Source organism: Dendropsophus ebraccatus, chromosome 13 (genome assembly GCF_027789765.1).
Source record: "Dendropsophus ebraccatus isolate aDenEbr1 chromosome 13, aDenEbr1.pat, whole genome shotgun sequence".
Lineage (NCBI taxonomy): Eukaryota > Metazoa > Chordata > Amphibia > Anura > Hylidae > Dendropsophus > Dendropsophus ebraccatus.
This window is the reverse complement of record NC_091466.1, coordinates 79,514,290-79,537,073: the sequence shown is the minus strand read 5'-3', so window position 1 is coordinate 79,537,073 and position 22,784 is coordinate 79,514,290.

The window sequence follows — 22,784 nt, the reverse complement described above, 5'->3', positions numbered from 1 at the left end:
TTGCTGCTTATTAGCGGGAGAACTGGCATATTTTCTCTGTCACCGGCCCTTTGATATTAGGTACAAAGGGGGTGATGCCATTCGAAGAGACTGATGCAAATGCTCATCTGTGATCTGATTGCGATACTTGTTTTTCACCAGATTCATTGCGGAGAATGCAGATTCACAAGTATATGTAGAACCAAACATAGTAAGAACACTGACTGCAATTTTTTCGTAGCAGGGGATATTTAGCTGGGATAACTTGTGTGTTGCCCCCAGTAGTATACAGCCCTTATTGTGCTGCCCCCAGTAGTCTATAGACCCCCGTGTGCTGCCCTCAGAAGTATATGGACCTCAACTTGTGTGCTGCCCCAAGTAGTATATAGACCCCTGCCCCCAGTAGTAAATAGAACCCCTGTGTGCTGCCCCCAGTAGTATATAGACCCCTGCCCCCAGTAGTAAATAGAACCCCTGTGTGCTGCCCCCAGTAGTATATAGACCCCTGCCCCCAGTAGTAAATAGAACCCCTGTGTGCTGCCCCCAGTAGTATATAGACCCCTGCCCCCAGTAGTAAATAGAACCCCTGTGTGCTGCCCCCAGTAGTATATAGACCCCTGCCCCCAGTAGTAAATAGAACCCCTGTGTGCTGCCCCCAGTAGTATATGGACCTCATTGGGCTGCGCCCAGTAGTATATAGCCCCACTGTGCACTTCCCCAGTAGTATATAGCCCCCCTGTGCACTCCACAGTAATATAGCCCTGTGCACTCCCCCAGTAGTATATAGCTCCCCCAGTAGTATATAGCCCCCTTGTGTGCTCTCCCAGTAGTATATAGATGCCCTCTTTGTACTCCCCAGTAGTATATAGCTCCCCTGTCCGCTCCCCCAGTAGTATATAGCCCCCCGTGCGCTCCCCCAGTAGTATATAGCCCCCTTGTGTGCTCCCCCAGTAGTATATAGACCCCCTATTTGTGCTCCCCAGTAGTATATAGCCCCCCTGTGCGCTCCCCCAGTAGTATATATCCCCCTGTGTGCTCCCCCTCCCATATAGCACCCCTGCTGTCTGCTCCCCTAGTTAAACACCCCCCCCCCCCCTCTGTGCTCCCCTACCCATATACTCACCTGGGTCCGACGTCAAATCTAGGGTCCGGTACTAGTATAGGGGGTCAGGTCTAGCGTCTGGTATTAGTATAGGGGTCAGGTCTGGGGTCTGGTATTAATATAGGGGGTCAGGTCTGGGGTCTGCACCCACTGCTACATGGTGGGGTAGGTGCCCCCCTCTGTAATACATGGTGAGGGCAGCGCCATCTTCTCTGCAGCCTCAGTGGATTCAAACCTCGCTCTGGGATGTCTGGCAGAGGCTCAGGCCTCATTGGCAGCTCACAGTCTATAGTGCACAGCAGAGCCCCACAGAGAAGCCATTAATAAGGGCATCAGCTTTCATAAAAGACGCCATCATTTACCCTAAGAGCTAAGATGGGGCGGCTGAGCAGCCAAGTAACAGGTAAGTGACAGCACAGCAGAAGCTTCTCCTCTAGTACACAGACGCTATAATGGTCTGACAGGAATCGCTCTATGGTCAGCTGATATGGAGGAGACAAGACCCTCCCGGACCAGGATGGGATCACAGGGATCGCTCTATGGTCAGCTGATATGGAGGAGACAAGACCCTCCCAGACTAGGATGGGATCCCAGGGATCGCTCTATGGTCAGCTGATATGGAGGAGACAAGACCCTCCCAGACCACAGTGGGATCACAGGGATCGCTCTATGGTCAGCTGATATGGAGGAGACAAGACCCTCCCAGACCAGGATGGGATCCCAGGGATCGCTCTATGGTCAGCTGATATGGAGGAGACAAGACCCTCCCAGACCACAGTGGGATCACAGGGATCGCTGTATGGTCAGGTGATATGGAGGAGACAAGACCCTCCCAGACCAGGATGGGATCACAGGGATCGCTGTATGGTCAGGTGATATGGAGGAGACAAGACCCTCCCAGACCACAGTGGGATCACAGGGATCGCTGTATGGTCAGGTGATATGGAGGAGACAAGACCCTCCCAGACCACAGTGGGATCACAGGGATCGCTGTATGGTCAGGTGATATGGAGGAGACAAGACCCTCCCAGACCAGGATGGGATCACAGGGATCGCTGTATGGTCAGGTGATATGGAGGAGACAAGACCCTCCCAGACCACAGTGGGATCACAGGGATCGCTGTATGGTCAGGTAATATGGAGGAGACAAGACCCTCTTAGACCACAGTGGGATCACAGGGATCGCTGTATGGTCAGGTGATATGGAGGAGACAAGACCCTCCCAGACCAGGATGGGATCACAGGGATCGCTCTATGGTCAGCTGATATGGAGGAGACAAGACCCTCCCAGACCACAGTGGGATCACAGGGATCGCTGTATGGTCAGGTGATATGGAGGAGACAAGACCCTCCCAGACCAGGATGGGATCACAGGGATCGCTGTATGGTCAGGTGATATGGAGGAGACAAGACCCTCCCAGACCACAGTGGGATCACAGGGATCGCTGTATGGTCAGGTGATATGGAGGAGACAAGACCCTCCCAGACCACAGTGGGATCACAGGGATCGCTGTATGGTCAGGTGATATGGAGGAGACAAGACCCTCCCAGACCACAGTGGGATCACAGGGATCGCTGTATGGTCAGGTGATATGGAGGAGACAAGACCCTCCCAGACCAGGATGGGATCACAGGGATCGCTCTATGGTCAGCTGATATGGAGGAGACAAGATCAGCAGCAAATCGCAGGCCGATCATTGGTGTTTCAGCCTGTTGAAAGACAACGATCATCCAACATTGTGTATATCGGCTGATCATTGTCTTCTATTAGGATCCATTTACACAGAAAGATTATCTGCCAAAGATTTGAAGCCAAAGCCAGGAACAGACTACAAACAGAGATCAGGTCATAAAGGAAAGCCTGAGAATTCTCTTTTCAGATCCATTCCTGGCTTTGGCTTCAAATCTTTGTCAGATAATCTGTCAGATAATTTTTCTGTGTAAATGGGCCCTTACACAAAGCGATTATCGGCCGCAACAATCGTTATTGGCTGCATACGGCCGATAATCCCTTTGTGTAATAGGGCCTTTAAAACACCAAGTATATTAGTTGCAGAGCGTTTCATTACAGCGATTGATCTCTTACAGCCGGACGCTGGCCCTTTAATTACAGGATGGGTCTGTAATAAGGAAAGCCGTGCTTCCTCTCCCCTCCCTGGTGTGTGCTTACAATGGCTGCTGCCTGACCGATCTGTCTGTAAACTCATATAGTGACTGACAAAGGAGACGCCAATGTGCGGATCACCCCACAGACTACAACCCCCATCATATGTCTGGGTGTAATCCTCAGTATATATTAAATATATATATATATATATATATATATATATATATACATACAGTGCCACTTCTTTTGTGCATCATAGTGTTGGGTTTATATATAATACATAGATTTATACACCTTTAGGGCCACACTGGCACCAGCTCCCATACTTATCAGCTGCTGTATGTCCTGCAGGAAGTGGTGTATTCTCTCTAGTCTGACACAGTGCTCTCTGCTGCCACCTCTGTCCATGTCAGGAACTGTCCAGAGCAGGAAAGGTTTTCTATGGGGATTTGCTGCTGCTCTGGAGAGTTCCTGACATGGACAGAGGTGGCAGCAGAGAGCACTGTGTTAGACTGGAGAGAGTATACCACTTCCTGCAGGACATACAGCAGCCGATAAGTACTGGAAGACTGGAGATTTTAAAGTAAATAAAAAAATCTGTATAACTTTCTGAAACCAGTGGATTTGAAAGAAAAAGATTTTTGCTGGAGTAAATGGAGCTGAGCTGCAGGACTGCACACAACCTGTTGATGGATCTGACTATCATAATTTACCTTGTATGATACATTGTACATAGCTAGTCCTGCTCTGTATCCAGTGTAGACAATGCTCTGTGAGCTTCAGACTGATACATTGTACATTGCTAGTCCTGCTCTGTATCCAGTGTAGACAATGCTCTGTGAGCTCCAGACTGATACATTGTACATAGCTAGTCCTGCTCTCAGCTGTATCCAGTGTAGACAATGCTCTGTGAGCTCCGGACTGATACATTGTACATAGCTAGTCCTGCTCAGCTGTATCCAGTGTAGACAATGCTCTGTAAACTCCAGACTGATACATTGTACACAGCTAGTCCTGCTCTGTATCCAGTGTAGACAATGCCCTGTGAGCTCCAGACTGATACATTGTACATAGCTAGTCCTCTGTATCCAGTGTAGACAATGCTCTGTGAGCTCCAGACTGATACATTGTACATAACTAGTCCGGCTCTCAGTTTTATCCAGTGTAGACAATGCTCTGTGAGCTCCAGACTGATACATAGTACATAGCTAGTCCTGCTCTCAGCTGTATCCAGTGTAGACAATGCTCTGTGTGCTCCGGACTGATACATAGTACATAGCTAGTCCTGCTCTGTATCCAGTGTAGACAATGCTCTGTGAGCTCCAGACTGATACATTGTACATAACTAGTCCGGCTCTCAGCTTTATCCAGTGTAGACAATGCTCTGTGAGCTCCAGACTGATACATAGTACATAGCTAGTCCTGCTCTCAGCTGTATCCAGTGTAGACAATGCTCTGTGAGCTCCGGACTGATACATTGTACATAGCTAGTCCTGCTCTGTATCCAGTGTAGACAATGCTCTGTGAGCTCCAGACTGATACATTGTACATAGCTAGTCCTGCTCTGTATCCAGCTTAGACAATGCTCTGTGAGCTCCAGACTGATACATTGTACATAGCTAGTCCTGCTCTCTGCTGTATCCAGTGTAGACAATGCTCTGTGAGCTCCAGACTGATACATTGTACATAGCTAGTCCTGCTCTCAGCTGTATTCAGTGTAGACAATGCTCTGTGAGCTCCAGACTGATACATTGTACATAGCTAGTCCTGCTCTCAGCTGTATCCAGTGTAGACAATGCTCTGTGTGCTCCGGACTGATACATAGTACATAGCTAGTCCTGCTCTGTATCCAGTGTAGACAATGCTCTGTGAGCTCCAGACTGATACATTGTACATAACTAGTCCGGCTCTCAGCTTTATTCAGTGTAGACAATGCTCTGTGAGCTCCAGACTGATACATTGTACATAGCTAGTCCTGCTCTGTATCCAGTGTAGACAATGCTCTGTGAGCTCTACAGCCTGGACTCAATCAGGACAGGACAGAGTATACGCTGCTGCTGTATATACTGCACAGAGGACTGTCCTGACCTATATGCAATGTAACAAAGTATAAGGTCTGTTCTCTCCTCTGGATGTACATGATAGAAGCGCAGTCCCTTCTCCTCTCCAATGACTGTGATTCCTTTGTCCGGCAGTGTAGCTCCCCCTAGAGGCGGCTGCAGTGCAGAGGGTTTGGAGCTGTGTATCAGTGTATACCTGCTGCAGTCCTATGTAATGGATCTCTTATATACTATATCATATCGCCCTGCGCTCTGTGCTGTACCCGTCTATTTTTACCTGTAACCTGAGCGCAGCCGATGTCCCGGAGATAACCAGCGGGCGCTGCGCAATAAGCATAAAAGTACTGACTAATGTAACAGGATCTGGGGCTGCGGCGGGCGCTGAGGGGAAGCCTGATACCCGGTATTACCGCCATCTCATCCACAGTAATTACACTCCAGTCACCTAAGGTTCAGCGCCCTCCTATCCGGCCCGCTACTCCGCCACGTCGCCATGGATATAAACTTCACGGACATCTTCTGTCTCTATGATAGATGCTAGAGATCTCTGCTTGCAGTCAGTGATTGAACTTCACGGACATTTTCTGTCTCTCGGACAGACGCTATAGATCTCTGCTTGCAGTCAGTGATTGAACTTCACGGACATCTTCTGTCTCTCGGACAGACGCTATAGATCTCTGCTTGTAGTCAGTGATTGAACTTCACGGACATCTTCTGTCTCTCGGACAGACGCTATAGATCTCTGCTTGCAGTCAGTGATTGAACTTCACGGACATCTTCTGTCTCTCGGACAGACGCTATAGATCTCTGCTTGCAGTCAGTGATTGATAACAAGTAGTTTAACTTCCCTCCAAATAATTTCCCATGCCAGCGTGCAGTCTATTAAGCCATGTGGTGGGTGTCCGACCCTCCTGGCAATGCCCAGCTGAATTATCTCTATTGCTGCCCTGTGTTTGTGCACCCTGCACTGACCCCCTGTCCTGTTCCCACCCAATGTGTGTTCTCTATGTATTATTGATAAGAACTGCAGCTGCGCCTCCCCCCTCCCTCTGCGCCTTAATCCCCTTGGGCTCGCTTTCCTTATATTTATGTGATGTGAGTAATAATCATGGGCAGGGCAGCTGGAGTTCACAGGACTCTAATAATGCTGCGTTTACACGGAACGATTATCGTGCGAATTTGCACGATAACTATCGCGTTCGAACGATAATTGTACATGTAAACGCAGCGAACGATCGAACAACGAGTGAGAAATCGTTCATTTTGATCTTTTGAACATGTTCTTAAATCGTTGTTAGTCATTCCCAAAAAATTTGCAGACCGTTCCGTGTAAACAGTTGTTCACCGAATTTACCTATGTGCGAGAAAGGCGATTGCAAAACGAATTTTCTGTACGATATATCGTTCCGTCTAAACGCTGATCGTTTAAAAAAAAAAAATCATTACTTCTAAATCGGTAATCGTACGATCGGGCGAATTATCGTTCCTTCTAAACGCAGCATAAGGGTGGTATTACACGGGCCGATGGAGGTCCGATAATACCTGTAAACGAGCAGCGATCTGCTAGATCGGTGCTTGTTTACTGAGCCTATTACACGTTACCGATGTCCTTGCAGCCCTTGTTTAAACTACATACATTACCTATCCACTCTCCAGGGCTGCTTCTGTGGTTCGCTTCTCCCCGGGTCCCGCTCGCTCTAGCTCCAGAGCGGCCTATCAGCTGACAGGCCGCTCAGCCAATCACAGGCCGGGACCGCCGCGGCCTGTGATTGGCCGGGCGGCCTGTCAGCTGACAGGCCGCTCTGAAGCTAGAGCGAGCGGGACCCGGGGAGAAGACTGCAGGAGCAACCCTGGAACATGGATAGATAATGTATATCGTCAGTTGCTGGCCGCGCACCTCTATTACACGTCGGCGCCTGATGAAAATAGGTCGGAACCTATATCAACGATCAGCCGATGATCGTTGTCATTGGCTGATTAGGCCGATTATCGTTCAATGTAATAGTACCTTTATGGCCTTTTTAGACGAAGCGATAATTCACCCGATCGCACGATTAACGATTTTGAATGAAAAATGTTTTTTTTATAACGATCAGCGTTTAGACAGAAGGATACATCGTACGGAGAAATTGTTTTGCGACCGCTTAAGCCTATCTCACACATAGGTGAAATCGTTGAAAGATTGTTTACATGGAATGATCTGCAAATTTTTTGCGAACGATCAACAACGATTTGAGAACATGTTCAAAGATCAAAATGAACGATTTCTCGCTCGTCGCTTGATCGTTTGCTGTGTTTACACGGAACGATTATAGCTCAAACGAGATCGTTATCGTGCAAATTCGAACGATAATCGTTCTGTCTAAAAGGACCATTATGGTTCTTTTAGACGGAACGATTATCATTCGAATTTGCACGATAACGATGGCATTTCAGCGATAATCGTTCCGAGCTTGATCTTACTATTCTAGTAAGACTACAACTCCCAGCATGCCCTGACAGCCTGCTGTTGGGGGTTGTAGTTTTGCACTTGGCCTGGAGTGTGACCTTCATGGCATGCTGGGCATTGTAGTGCTCCCCGCTCTGCAGAGATCTCTGTATGTGACAGCAGTGACATCTGCAGAGAACATACAGCATATTCCTGGGAGCAGATGGCGGATTGATGTCACTGCGGGACGCCGTACAGCAAGTTACTTCATTCTTGTCGTTTCTGGTGCCCGTCCAATCTGCAGCCACCCAGCTGGTGCCCACCCAGCACGAAGACTGCGAAATCATGTGACTGCCAGGGGGGGGGGCTGGTGCCCTGATGATCATGTGACTGCCAGAGTGGGGGGGGGGGGGGGGGGGACCGATGCCCTAAACATGTGACTGCCAGAGGGGGCGAAACCGGTGCCCTGATCATGTGACTGCCTGAGGGGGTGAAACCAGTGCCCCGTCAATTGACTGCCAGGGTCTGTAGTAAGGGCGTATTCACACTGTCAGGTGTTTTAGTTTTTGTGTTATTAGAGAATCTTATACAGAGTGCAGTTGTTTGAGCTCATACAAATGTAGCGTATGGCAGAATGTAGGGGGCGCCCTCACCGCTGTATTGGGGTATGTGCACACTGAGGAAAAGGCGAGGAATTAGATGAGGAAATGAAGAGGAATCTCAGCTTGAAATTCCTCCCATAAAATATGTACAGAGCAAAGTCCCATTGTGTTCAATGGGTTTTCTGCTCTGTTGTTCACACTGCAGAATTTTCTGCTGTAGATCTGCTAGAGGAATCCTATAGAAGTCAATGGGGGGCTCAAATTCTGCTTGTATTCTGCCTCAAAACGTTCTGCTTTAATTCCTCGAGAATTGCTCAGTGTGCACATAGCCTTAGGGTGGGTTCATACTACGGAATTATTGCGGATATGTCACTTCTTTGGTCGGATAGCGGAATACGCCGGCCCATAGAATGGTGTCTATGGAGCCGGCGGAAAGGCGGGTGGACATACTGCGGAATTCCGCAGAGTTTATCCGCGAGAATTCCTTAGTATGAACCCACCCTTACACAGGTGCCTTAGGTAGATACAATGTAAACCTGCAATCTGTTGGAGCAGTCAGGGGCGGTTTGGGGTAGACGGGCCTGTCCGTTCTTTATCTGAGGGACAACACCAGTGTTGTATTTATTGCTCTGTTCATTGTGTGAGATCAGTGACAAAAAAAATTAATATATATATATATATATATATATATGTAATTTTTATTAGCGGAGAGCAGGGGTCCCCAAACTACGGCCCGCGGGCCGCATACGGCCCCCCGAGGCCTTTTATCCGGCCCCCGCCGCACTGCCGGAAGAGACAACTCTTTCATTGGTGGTCAGTGAGAAGAGTGCTCTCACTGAGCACCAATAAAAGAGCTACCCCTTCCGGATCACGCCAGCCCCTGCCCCGCATCCAGGGGCGGTCTTGGCATTTCTGGGGCCCCAAGCGAAGTTATGTCTGGGGCCCCCCCCTCGACACGAGTTCCAAAACAATTGACCGCTGTGTGTTGCCCCCAGTAGTATATACCCCTTGTGCGCTACCGCCAGTAATATATACTCCTTGTGTGCTGCCCCCAATAGTATATACCCCTTGTGTCCTGCCCCCAGTAGTATATACCCCTTGTTTGCTTCCCCCAGTAGTATATAGACCCCTGTGTGTTAACCCAGTTATATATAGCCCCCTATGTGCTCCCCCAGAAGTATATAGACCTCCTGTGTGCTGCCCCAGTTGTATATAGACCCCCTGTGTGCTGCCCCCAATTGTGTATATACTCCCTGTGTGCTCCCCCACTAGTATATAGGTCCCCTGTGTGCTCCCTCAGGGGTATTTAGCCCCCCTGTGTGCTCCCCCACTTGGATATAGACCTCCTGTGTGCTCCCCCACTTGGATATAGACCCCTGTGTGCTCCTCCAGTAGTATATAAACCCCCTGTGTGGTTCCCCCAGTAGTATAGACCCCCTGTGTGCCCCACCAGTATTATATAGACCCCTTGTGTGCTGCCCCAGTTGTATACAGACCCCTGTGTGCTCCTCCAGTTATATATAGACCACCTGTGTGCCTCACAAGTAGTATATAGACCCCCTGTGTGCCCCACCAGTAGTATATAGACCCCTGTGTGCTCCCCCAGTAGTATATAGCCCCCCTGTGTGCTCCCCCACTTGGATATAGACCTCCTGTGTGCTCTCCAAGTTGTATATACACCCCATTCTGCTGCCCCAATTAGTATATAGACCCCCTGTGGGTTGCCCCCAGTAGTATATAGACCCCTCTGTGAAGCCCCAGTAGTCTATAGCCCCCCTGTGTGCTCCCCCTGTTATATAGCCCCCCTGTGTGCTCCCCCCATTTATATAGACCCCCGATGTGCGCTCCCCCAGTTAAACAGACCCCTGTGTGCTCCCCCTCCCATATAGTATATAACACAATAAAACAAACACTTATACTCACCTGGGTCCAGGCGTCTCCTCTTCTCTTCACTCTTGTGGCCGCAGGAAGGGTTTTCCTTGCGATCACAAGAGATCGCACTCCCCTTGTGCTGGCACCAATGCTCCAGTGATGTCACTGGAGCGCCGGAACCACAAGGACAAAGCTGCCACTTGTGACCGCAGGGAAAACCCTTCCTGCGGCCACAAGAGCGACTGACAGGAAGGGAGCCAATGTCTCCCGCCCTGTCAGTGCTGCTGCATGTAACTATGAGCGCTCATTACGAGTGCTCATAGTTACAGTTCAGATGGCAGCAGCGAAAGGGGCAGCGGCCCTGTCCAGCGGTCTTGAGCACAAGAGCAGGGCGTGGGGGCCCCCTGAATGTTGGGGGCCCCAAGCGATCGCTTGGGATGCTTGGTGCCAAAGACCGCCACTGCCCGCATCCAAACTGCTGCCGACATCCCCGCTGAAGGGATCCCACAGCAGGTACAGCGACATCATCACTGCCCCTGCCGGAGGATCCCTCAGAGATCATGTCCAGGTTACATCCCAGGCGGGGGGGTTGGTGGTCCGTGCGGCGTGGAGGAGGCTGGCGTCAGGGCTGACATCTCACACTGCTCCGAGATCTGCGGTCCTGCTCCGGGATCTGCGGTCTGGTGCAACGAACCGCAGATCCCAGAGCAGTGTGAGATGTTGGCCCTGCCGCCAGCCTCCTCCGCGCTGCACAGACCACCAACCCCCCCGCCTGGGATGTAACCTGGAAATGATCTCTGAGGGATCCTCCGGCAGGGGCAGTGATGACGTCGCTGCTCCTGCTGGGCGATCCCTCCGGCGACTGACCGGCTGAAGAGGCTAGAAGAGATGAACACAGTATTAGGTGAGTATAATTTTTTTTTTTATTTGGTAGCAATGCAGGGGGGCATAATAACTATATGGGGGACATTGCAGGGGGACAATATAACTATATGGGGGACATTGCAGGGGGACAATATAACTATATGGGGGACATTATTACTATATGGGGGACATTGCAGGGGGACAATATAACTATATGGGGGACATTGCAGGGGGACAATATAACTATATGGGGGACATTGCAGGGGGACAATATAACTATATGGGGGACATTGCAGGGGGACAATATAACTATATGGGGGACAATGCAGGGATACATTATTAGTATATGGGGTGAGGGGGCTGGTTAAGGGTGTGAAGGGGGAGTTAGGGGAGGCTGGTTGAGGGAGGAGTGAGGGGTTGAGTGGGGGCTGGGTGAGGGGTGGAAAGAGAGGGATGCTTTTACATTTGGGGGGGGGGCATTGTGGCATTTTGCACTGGGATTTGATTATATATATATTTTTTTTTATTTATTTATTTTTTATTATATAGTCCGGCCCTCCGACGGTCTTAGGGACAGTGAACTGGCCCCCTGTGTGAAAAGTTTGGGGACCCCTGGCGGAGAGTATATGTATATATATATATATATATATATATATATATATATATATATTTATATATTTATAGGAATTTTTATTAGTCTCCGAACTTCAAAGCAAAAAAAGTATTTATTTGCAGCACCTCATCAAAATAATAATAAAGAAGCAGCAGCAGCGCCCGACCTCACATAATGCAAATATTCGTTTAGAAACTCAGGAAGAGAGGGAGAGAGAGAGAGTAATTTTATTAGAGGAGAGTATATATATATATACATATATATATATATAATTGATCACTAATCCACCGATCGGCAGCTCAGCACCCCCAGTCCAGTGGGCGGGCCTGCAGTATTTGTCTCCGTTCACTCTCTAGTGGTGGTGACCTGTAACTCCAGATGAACACCGGCTGAGCTGCAGTAACCAGTCCGGGCCACTGGGTGCAGGTAGTGATCAGTGATTGATCGCTCATCATTAAAGAAGCCCTTTAAGCCCCCAAAGGAGACATTTATATGCAATTGCTAATACTGATCTATTGCATTGATCGGTGTAATGGTGACTGATTGGGCGCCCTGTGTGTTGTAGTGCTGACAGTCTACTCTCTGCAGCCTGTGATGGATAGTGTTTGCAGCAGGTAGAGGGTTAAGCTGGTGGGGTGGTCCTGAGGGCGGCTCGAAAGGTCAGCACTAGCCATTAACAGGTTAAACATCATATATATATGGTGAGTATAATAATCCGATCGGACATAGAGGATACATTATCATTGTTATTAGGATCCTGCGCTCAGCGTCCTTCCTTCTGACCTGCTAAGATGGACGATCGAGGTCAGAACTCTGTACACCCACTGTGCACCACATCCTACGGGATTATGTCACCGCTACTACGGAGTTAACCCCAGGAGTGCTGCAAGCGTCCACAATCATTCCTATAGGGGTTATCCAGGATTAAAACAGCGCCACCCCAGACGGTATTCTATGACGACTGTTGTTCATATAATAACAGCCATAGTTATAGAATAACGACTGTCCAATACGGCCGTCATTCTGATGGTGTGTGAACATAACCTTAAAGAGGTACTGTGATATAGGACCGCTATGGTGCAGCCACCTATATCCTGCCTTAAAGGGGTACTGTGATATAGGACCGCTATGGTGCAGCCACCTATATCCTGCCTTAAAGGGGTACTGTGATATAGGACCGCTATGGTGCAGCCACCTATATCCTGCCTTAAAGGGGTACTGTGATATAGGACCGCTATGGTGCAGCCACCTATATCCTGCCTTAAAGGGGTACTGTGATATAGGACCGCTATGGTGCAGCCACCTATATCCTGCCTTAAAGGGGTACTGTGATATAGGACCGCTATGGTGCAGCCACCTATATCCTGCATGCAGAGATGGTGCTGACTACAAAGCGCAGTAATGGTAGAAAGATGCAGGACAATATCCGCCAGCGACGTTTCAGCTAAGAGCAGCTGCGTCCTGGAGGAGCCATTTATCTACTAGACACTCGCCTCCTGTCCTCAAGGGCCTATACACAGGGGTCAGACTTGTAGCCCCTCCAGCTGTTGCAAAACTACAATTCCCATCATGCCCGGAGAGCCAGAGCTTTACCAAGATAGGCATGATGGGAATTGTAGTTTTTCATCTGCATCAGTTTGACATCTGTGACCTATGAACTGAGAGGAAGCCCTATGGGGCCATTCCGGGTTGTTGTTATCTCTGGCCCCTAGAGAGCCTGTCCCAGACCGCCAGTTAGAGAGCCTGTCCCGGACCGCCAGTTAGAGAGCCTGTCCCGGACCGCCAGTTAGAGAGCCTGTCCCGGACCACCAGTTAGAGAGCCTGTCCCAGACCGCCAGTTAGAGAGCCTGTCCCGGACCGCCAGTTAGAGAGCCTGTCCCGGACCGCCAGTTAGAGAGCCTGTCCCGGACCGCCAGTTAGAGAGCCTGTTCCGGACCGCCAGTTAGAGAGCCTGTCCCGGACCGCCAGTTAGAGAGCCTGTTCCGGACCGCCAGTTAGAGAGCCTGTTCCGGACCGCCAGTTAGAGAGCCCTTGTTAGAGAGCCAGTCCCGCACCCCTTGTTAGAGAGCCTGTCCCGCACCCCCAGTTAGAGATCCTGTCCCGCACCCCTTGTTAGAGAGCCAGTCCCGCACCCCTTGTTAGAGAGCCAGTCCCCCACCCTCTGTTAGAGAGCCTGTCCCGCACCCCTTGTTAGAGAGCCAGTCCCGCACCCTCTGTTAGAGAGCCTGTCCCGCACCCACTGTTAGATAGCTGTTCCTGACTTGTTAAAGAGCTTGTCCCGCGCCCCTTGTTAGAGAGCTGTGCTCGACTTGTTAGAGAGCCTGTCCCGCAGCCCTTGTTAGAGAGCTGTGCTGGACTTGTTAGAGAGCCTGTCCCGCAGCCCTTGTTAGAGAGCCTGTCCCGCAGCCCTTGTTAGAGAGCCAGTCCCGCACCCTCTGTTAGAGAGCCTGTCCCGCAGCCCTTGTTAGAGAGCTGTGCTGGACTTGTTAGAGAGCCTGTCCCGCACCCCCTGTTAGATAGCTGTTCCTGACTTGTTAGAGAGCCTGTCCCGCACCCCCTGTTAGATAGCTGTTCCTGACTTGTTAAAGAGCTTGTCCCGCGCCCCTTGTTAGAGAGCTGTGCTGGACTTGTTAAAGAGCCTGTCCCGCAGCCCTTGTTAGAGAGCTGTGCTGGACTTGTTAGAGAGCCTGTCCCGCAGGCCTTGTTAGAGAGCCTGTCCCGCACCCCCTGTTAGATAGCTGTTCCTGACTTGTTAGAGAGCCTGTCCCGCAGCCCTTGTTAGAGAGCTGTTCCTGACTTGTTAGAGAGCCTGTCCCGCAGCCCTTGTTAGAGAGCTGTGCTGGACTTGTTAGAGAGCCTGTCCTGCACCCCTTGTTAGAGAGCTGTACCGGACTTTTTAGAGAGTTTGACGGACAACCTATCACTGGAGACTTGATGTCAAGCTGCAAAATATAAAAAAATCTTAAAGGGGTTATTTAGAGACAGCACCACACTTCTCCTCAGTTGGTGTGTGGTATTGCAGCTCACTCCCATGAAGTGATTAAAGCTGTAATAGCACACACAACCTGAGGGGCGGCGCTATGTTTTGTCTAGTCCTGGATAAGCTCTTTATATTGTCATATTGAAGATGAGAAATTGGATGTGTGGGTGGATATAGATGCAAAGACTAACATGGTGAGGTGAAATCCTTGATTGCCGATGTTGGGACATGAAACCAATGCAGTTATCTGGTGGAATGTGGAGTGAGCTTTGGTTCAGAATCAATGTATAGGTACAGGGACGCCTGTCAAAAGAAAGGACTCCCTGCTCCTGTATACATTGCTGTGAGCTTCTCTAGGCCGGGTGCACAATGTCCATTATAGGGGAAAATTACGCCATTTGCTTTTTTTTTTTTTTTTGCAGCAAACTTATCAAAATGACTCAGGCACCATCAAAATTGGGCAAAGACAAGTGGCTGCACCATTGCATCCATGAAAAACCATTTTAGGGTGTAATGTTTGCATTCACATGATCCCTGGCTAGGGCAATGGGCGGAGAGGCCCCTGCTGGGCAGAGGATGGAGAGGCCCCTGCTGGGCAGAGGATGGAGAGGCCCCTGCTGTGCACAGGATGGAGAGGCCCCTGCTGGGCACAGGATGGAGAGCTCCCTGTCGGGCACAGGATGGAGAGGCCCCTGCTGGGCACAGGATGGAGAGCTCCCTGTCGGGCACAGGATGGAGAGGCCCCTGCTGGGCACTGGATGAAGAGGCCCTTGCTGGGCACAGGATGAAGAGGCCCCTGCTGGGCACTGGATGGAGAGGCCCCTGCTGGGCACAGGATGGAGAAGCTCCTGCTGGGCAGAGAATGGAGAGGTCCCTGCCGGGCACAGGATGGAGAGGCCCCTGCTGGGCACAGGATGGAGAGGCCCCTGCTGGGCACAGGATGGAGAGGCCCCTGCTGGGCACAGGATGGAGAGGCCCCTGCTGGGCACTGGATGGAGAGGCCCCTGCTGGGCACTGGATGGAAAGGCCCCTGCTGGGCACAGGATGGAGAGCTCCCTGCCGGGCACTGGATGGAGAGGTCCCTGCCGGGCACTGGATGGAGAGGTCCCTGCTGGGCACTGGATGGAGAGGCCCCTGCTGGGCACTGGATAAAGAACCCCCTGCTGGGAACTGGATGGAGAGGCCCCTGCTGGGCACAGGTTGGAGAGGCCCCTGCTGGGCACTGGATGGAGAGGCCCCTGCTGGGCACTGGATGGAGAGGCCCCTGCTGGGCACTGGATGGAGAGGCCCCTGCTGGGCACTGGATGGAGAGGCCCCTGCTGGGCACAGGATGGAGAGGCCCCTGCTGGGCTCAGGATGGAGAGGCCCCTGCTAAGCACAGGATGGAGAGGCCCCTGCTGGACACTGAATGCAGAGGCCCCTGCTGGACGCTGGATGGAGAGGCCCCTGCTGGACACTGGATGGAGGGGACCCTGTCGGGCACTGGATGGAAAGGCCTCTGCTGGGCACAGGTTGGAGAGGCCCCTGCTGGGCACTGGATGGAGAGGCCCCTGCTGGGCACTGGATGGAGAGGCCCCTGCTGGGCACTGGATAAAGAACCCCCTGCTGGGCTCAGGTTGGAGAGGCCCCTGCTGGGCTCAGGATGGAGAGGCCCCTGCTGGACACAGGATGGAGAGGCCACTGCTGGGCACTGGATGGAGGGGCCCTTGCTGGGCACTGGATGGAGGAGCCCCTGCTGGGCTCAGGATGGAGAGGCCCCTGCTGGGCACTGAATGGAGAGGCCCCTGCTGGGCTCAGGATGGAGAGGCCCCTGCTGGGCTCAGGATGGAGAGGCCCCTGCTGGACACAGGATGGAGAGGCCACTGCTGGGCACTGGATAGAGAGGCCCCTGCTGGGCTCAGGATGGAGAGGCCCCTGCTGGGCTCAGGATGGAGAGGCCCCTGCTGGACACAGGATGGAGAGGCCACTGCTGGGCACTGGATGGAGAGGCCCCTGCTGGACACAGGATGGAGAGGCCACTGCTGGGCACTGGATAGAGAGGCCCCTGCTGGGCTCAGGTTGGAGAGGCCCCTGCTGGGCACTGGATGGAGAGGCCCCTGCTGGGCACTGGATAAAGAACCCCCTGCTGGGCACAGGATGGAGAGGCCCCTGCTGGGCACAGGTTGGAGAGGCCCCTGATGGGCACTGGATGGAGAGGCCCCAGCTGGGCACTGGATGGAGAGGCCCCAGCTGGGCACAGGATGGAGAAGCCCCTGCTGGGCTCAGGATGGAGAGGCCCCTGCTGGGTACTGGATGGAGAGGCCCCTGCTGGGCACTGGATGGAGAGGCCCCTGCTGGGCACTGGATGGAGAGGCCCCAGCTGGGCACAGGATGGAGAAGCCCCTGCTGGGCTCAGGATGGAGAGGCCCCTGCTGGGTACTGGATGGAGAGGCCCCTGCTGGGCACTGGATGGAGAGGCCCCTGCTGGGCACTGGATGGAGAGGCCCCTGCTGGGCACTGGATGGAGGGGCCCTTGCTGGGCACTGGATGGAGGAGCCCCTGCTGGGCTCAGGATGGAGAGGCCCCTGCTGGGCACTGAATGGAGAGGCCCCTGCTGGGCTCAGGATGGAGAGGCCCCTGCTGGGCTCAGGATGGAGAGGCCCCTGCTGGACACAGGATGGAGAGGCCACTGCTGGGCACTGGATAGAGAGGCCCCTGCTGGGCTCAGGATGGAGAGGCCCCTGCTGGGCTCAGGATGGAGAGGCCCCTGCTGGACACAGAATGGAGAGGCCACTGCTGGGCACTGGATGGAGAGGCCCCTGCTGGACACAGGATGGAGAGGCCACTGCTGGGCACTGGATAGAGAGGCCCCTGCTGGGCTCAGGATGGAGAGGCCCCTGCTGGGCTCAGGATGGAGAGGCCCCTGCTGGACACAGGATGGAGAGGCCACTGCTGGGCACTGGATGGAGAGGCCCCTGCTGGGCTCAGGATGGAGAGGCTCCTGCTGGGCACTGGATCGAGAGGCCCCTGCTGGGCACTGGATAGAGAGGCCCCTGCTGGGCACTGGATAGAGAGGCCCCTGCTGGGCACTGGATGGAGAGGCCCCTGCTGGGCAGAGGATGGAGAAGCCCCTGCTGGGCACAGGATGGAGAGGCCCCTGCTGGGCACAGGATGGAGAGGCCCCTGCTGTGCACAGGATGGAGAGGCCCCTGCTGTGCACAGGATGCAGAGGCCCCTGCTGGGCACAGGATGGAGAGCTCCCTGTCGGGCACAGGATGGAGAGGCCCCTGCTGGGCACAGGATGGAGAGCTCCCTGTCGGGCACTGGATGGAGAGGCCCCTGCTGGGCACTGGATGAAGAGGCCCTTGCTGGGCACAGGATGAAGAGGCCCCTGCTGGGCACTGGATGGAGAGGCCCCTGCTGGGCACAGGATGGAGAAGCTCCTGCTGGGCAGAGGATGGAGAGGTCCCTGCCGGGCACAGGATGGAGAGGCCCCTGCCGGGCACAGGATGGAGAGCTCCCTGTCGGGCACAGGATGGAGAGGCCCCTGCTGGGCACAGGATGGAGAGGCCCCTGCTGGGCACAGGATGGAGAGGCCCCTGCTGGGCACAGGATGGAGAGGCCCCTGCTGGGCACAGGATGGAGAGGCCCCTGCTGGGCACAGGATGGAGAGGCCCCTGCTGGGCACAGGATGGAGAGGCCCCTGCTGGGCACAGGATGGAGAGGCCCCTGCTGGGCACTGGATGGAGAGGCCCCTGCTGGGCACTGGATGGAGAGGTCCCTGCCGGGCACTGGATGGAGAGGTCCCTGCCGGGCACTGGATGGAGAGGTCCCTGCCGGGCACTGGATGGAGAGGCCCCTGCTGGGCACTGGATAAAGAACCCCCTGCTGGGAACTGGATGGAGAGGCCCCTGCTGGGCACAGGTTGGAGAGGCCCCTGCTGGGCACTGGATGGAGAGGCCCCTGCTGGGCACTGGATGCAGAGGCCCCTGCTGGGCACTGGATGCAGAGGCCCCTGCTGGGCACTGGATGGAGAGGCCTCTGCTGGGCACTGGATGGAGAGGCCCCTGCTGGGCACAGGATGGAGAGGCCCCTGCTGGGCTCAGGATGGAGAGGCCCCTGCTAAGCACAGGATGGAGAGGCCCCTGCTGGACACTGGATGGAGAGGCCCCTGCTGGACGCTGGATGGAGAGGCCCCTGCTGGACACTGGATGGAGGGGACCCTGCCGGGCACTGGATGGAAAGGCCCCTGCTGGGCATAGGTTGGAGAGGCCCCTGCTGGGCACAGGATGGAGAAGCCCCTGCTGGGCACTGGATGGAGAGGCCCCTGCTGGGCACAGGATGGAGAAGCTCCTGCTGGGCAGTGGATGGAGAGGTCCCTGCCGGGCACAGGATGGAGAGGCCCCTGCTGGGCACAGGATGGAGAGCTCCCTGTCGGGCACAGGATGGAGAGGCCCCTGCTGGGCACAGGATGGAGAGGCCCCTGCTGGGCACAGGATGGAGAGGCCCCTGCTGGGCACAGGATGGAGAGGCCCCTGCTGGGCACAGGATGGAGAGGCCCCTGCTGGGCACAGGATGGAGAGGCCCCTGCTGGGCACTGGATGGAGAGGCCCCTGCTGGGCACTGGATGGAGAGGCCCCTGCTGGGCACTGGATGGAGAGCTCCCTGCCGGGCACTGGATGGAGAGGTCCCTGCCGGGCACTGGATGGAGAGGTCCCTGCCGGGCACTGGATGGAGAGGCCCCTGCTGGGCACTGGATAAAGAACCCCCTGCTGGGAACTGGATGGAGAGGCCCCTGCTGGGCACAGGTTGGAGAGGCCCCTGCTGGGCACTGGATGGAGAGGCCCCTGCTGGGCACTGGATGCAGAGGCCCCTGCTGGGCACTGGATGGAGAGGCCTCTGCTGGGCACTGGATGGAGAGGCCCCTGCTGGGCACAGGATGGAGAGGCCCCTGCTGGGCTCAGGATGGAGAGGCCCCTGCTAAGCACAGGATGGAGAGGCCCCTGCTAAGCACAGGATGGAGAGGCCCCTGCTGGACGCTGGATGGAGAGGCCCCTGCTGGACGCTGGATGGAGGGGACCCTGCCGGGCACTGGATGGAAAGGCCTCTGCTGGGCACAGGTTGGAGAGGCCCCTGCTGGGCACAGGATGGAGAAGCCCCTGCTGGGCACAGGATGGAGAGGCCCCTGCTGGGCAAAGGTTGGAGAGGCCCCTGCTGGGCACTGGATGGAGAGGCCCCAGCTGGGCACTGGATGGAGAAGCCCCTGCTGGGCTCAGGATGGAGAGGCCCCTGCTGGGTACTGGATGGAGAGGCCCCTGCTGGGCACTGGATGGAGAGGCCCCAGCTGGGCACTGGATGGAGAGGCCCCAGCTGGGCACAGGATGGAGAAGCCCCTGCTGGGCTCAGGATGGAGAGGCCCCTGCTGGGTACTGGATGGAGAGGCCCCTGCTGGGCACTGGATGGAGAGGCCCCTGCTGGGCACTGGATAGAGAGGCCCCAGCTGGGCACTGGATGGAGAGGCCCCAGCTGGGCACAGGATGGAGAAGCCCCTGCTGGGCTCAGGATGGAGAGGCCCCTGCTGGGCACTGGATGGAGAGGCCCCTGCTGGGCACTGGATGGAGAGGCCCCTGCTGGGCACTGGATGGAGGGGCCCTTGCTGGGCACTGGATGGAGGGGCCCCTGCTGGGCTCAGGATGGAGAGGCCCCTGCTGGGCACTGAATGGAGAGGCCCCAGCTGGGCACAGGATGGAGAGGCCCCAGCTGGGCACTGGATCGAGAGGCCCCTGCTGGGCTCAGGATGGAGAGGCCCCTGCTGGGCTCAGGATGGAGAGGCCCCTGCTGGACACAGGATGGAGAGGCCACTGCTGGGCACTGGATGGAGAGGCCCCTGCTGGGCTCAGGATGGAGAGGCTCCTGCTGGGCACTGGATCGAGAGGCCCCTGCTGGGCACTGGATAGAGAGGCCCCTGCTGGGCACTGAATAGAGAGGCCCCTGCTGGGCAGAGGATGGAGAAGCCCCTGCTGGGCACAGGATGGAGAGGCCCCTGCTGGGCACAGGATGGAAAGGCCCCTGCTGGGCACAGGATGGAGAGGCCCCTGCCGGGCACAGGATGGAGAAGCCCCTGCTGGGCACAGGATGGAGAAGCCCCTGCTGGGCACAGGATGGAGAGGCCCCTGCTGGGCACAGGATGGAGAGGCCCCTGCCGGGCACAGGATGGAGAAGCCCCTGCCGGGCACAGGATGGAGAGGCCCCTGCTGGGCACAGGTTGGAGAGGCCCCTGCTGGGCACTGGATGGAGAGGCCCCAGCTGGGCACAGGATGGAGAGGCCCCTGCTGGGCACTGGATGGAGAGGCCCCAGCTGGCCACAGGATGGAGAGGCCCCTGCTGGGCACTGGATAGAGAGGCCCCTGCTGGGCACTGGATAGAGAGGCCCCTGCTGGGCACTGGATGGAGAGGCCCCTGCCGGGCACTAAATAGAGAGGCCCCAGCTGGGCACAGGATGGAGAAGCCCCTGCTGGGCACTGGATGGAGAGGCCCCTGCTGGGCACAGGATGGAGAGGCCCCTGCAGGGCACAGGATGTAGAGGCCCCTTCCGGGCACAGGATGGAGAGGCCCCTGCAGAGCACAGGATGTAGAGGCCCCTTCCAGGCACAGGTTGGAGAGGCCCCTGTTGGCCACTGGATGGAGAGGCTCCTGCTTGGCACAAGATGGAAGGGCCCCTGCGGGGCACTGGATGCAGAGGCCCCTGCTGGGCACTGGATGGAGAGGCCCCTGCTGGGCTCAGGATGGAGAGGCCCCTGCTTGGCTCAGGATGGAGAGGCCCCAGCTGGGCACAGGATGGAGAGGCCCCAGCTGGGCACTGGATCGAGAGGCCCCTGCTGGGCACTGGATGGAGAGGCCCCTGCTGGGCACTGGATAGAGAGGCCCCTGCTGGGCACTGGATAGAGAGGCCCCTGCTGGGCACTGGATAGAGAGGCCCCTGCTGGGCACTGGATGGAGAGGCCCCTGCTGGGCACTAAATAGAGAGGCCCCTGCTGGGCACAGGATGGAGAAGCCCCTGCTGGGCACTGGATGGAGAGGCCCCTGCTGGGCACAGGATGGAGAGGCCCCTGCAGGGCACAGGATGTAGAGGCCCCTTCCGGGCACAGGATGGAGAGGCCCCTGCAGAGCACAGGATGTAGAGGCCCCTTCCGGGCACAGGTTGGAGAGGCCCCTGTTGGCCACTGGATGGAGAGGCTCCTGCTTGGCACAAGATGGAAGGGCCCCTGCTGGGCACTGGATGGAGAGGCCCCTGCTGGGCTCAGGATGGAGAGGCCCCTGCTGGGCTCAGGATGGAGAGGCCCCAGCTGGGCACTGGATGGAGAGGCCCCTGCTGGGCTCAGGATGGAGAGGCCCCTGCTGGGCACTGGATGGAGAGGCCCCAGCTGGGCACAGAATGGAGAGGCCCCTGCTGGGCACTGGATGGAGAGGCCCCTGCTGGGCACTGGATGGAGAGGCTCCTGCTGGGCACAGGATGGAGAGGCCCCTGCTGGGCACTGGATGGAGAGGCCCCTGTTGGGCACAGGATGGAGAGGCCCCTGCCGGGCACTAAATAGAGAGGCCCCAGCTGGGCACAGGATGGAGAAGCCCCTGCTGGGCACTGGATGGAGAGGCCCCTGCTGGGCACAGGATGGAGAGGCCCCTGCAGGGCACAGGATGTAGAGGCCCCTTCCGGGCACAGGATGGAGAGGCCCCTGCAGAGCACAGGATGTAGAGGCCCCTTCCAGGCACAGGTTGGAGAGGCCCCTGTTGGCCACTGGATGGAGAGGCTCCTGCTTGGCACAAGATGGAAGGGCCCCTGCGGGGCACTGGATGCAGAGGCCCCTGCTGGGCACTGGATGGAGAGGCCCCTGCTGGGCTCAGGATGGAGAGGCCCCTGCTTGGCTCAGGATGGAGAGGCCCCAGCTGGCCACAGGATGGAGAGGCCCCTGCTGGGCACTGGATAGAGAGGCCCCTGCTGGGCACTGGATAGAGAGGCCCCTGCTGGGCACTGGATAGAGAGGCCCCTGCTGGGCACTGGATAGAGAGGCCCCTGCTGGGCACTGGATGGAGAGGCCCCTGCTGGGCACTGGATGGAGAGGCCCCTGCTGGGCACTAAATAGAGAGGCCCCTGCTGGGCACAGGATGGAGAAGCCCCTGCTGGGCACTGGATGGAGAGG